At 64.7% G+C, this 442-nt stretch overlaps 1 protein-coding gene across 1 annotated transcript in view; it reads right to left on the bottom strand.

The window, feature by feature from the left end:
- The window catches only part of PDE4C (phosphodiesterase 4C), a gene marked incomplete at its 3' end in the record, with an annotated part of 18,279 nt that overhangs the window by 11,301 nt on the left and 6,536 nt on the right, over nt 1-442 (bottom strand). The gene's annotated exons all lie outside the window — the stretch shown is intronic.

Genomic DNA, 442 nt, shown 5'->3' with positions numbered 1-442 from the left:
AGCCATCATGGCATGGCCACAGTGTTGCAAGGACAAGCAGAGCAGCACAGTGACGGCAGGCATATGCCATGGCACAGGGACACATGCCAGCCTGGCCTTTGTGGCCCCCACCGGACACCCCCAGGCTGGCCCATGACAGGAGGCTCTGCCGTGGTCGCGGGATGCGGCAACGTTTGTCAGGCAGCAATGGCAGCACCCTTATCTGCCAAAGTCCTGTTTTCACAAGAGAAGGAGCAGATCCAGCCTGGCCCCATGGGGGACACCAGAGCAAAATGCCCCAGAGCAGAGCCAGCACCCAGTGCCAGCACCCAGGGGGGCTGGTGTGGCTGGGTGCTGGGGGTCCCCACTGCTGCCAGGCTCACCAGGACAGGCCGTTCCCACCCAGCTGCCACTCTATGCCCAGATGGCGGCGAGCCCCGCGCCGAGCCACCAGCTGTGGGTG

Source organism: Egretta garzetta, unplaced genomic scaffold, assembly GCF_000687185.1.
Source record: "Egretta garzetta isolate BGI_Z169 unplaced genomic scaffold, ASM68718v1 scaffold392, whole genome shotgun sequence".
NCBI lineage: Eukaryota > Metazoa > Chordata > Aves > Pelecaniformes > Ardeidae > Egretta > Egretta garzetta.
The sequence above is the reverse complement of the archived record's forward strand: the minus strand, read 5'-3'. Positions and strand labels throughout refer to the sequence as shown.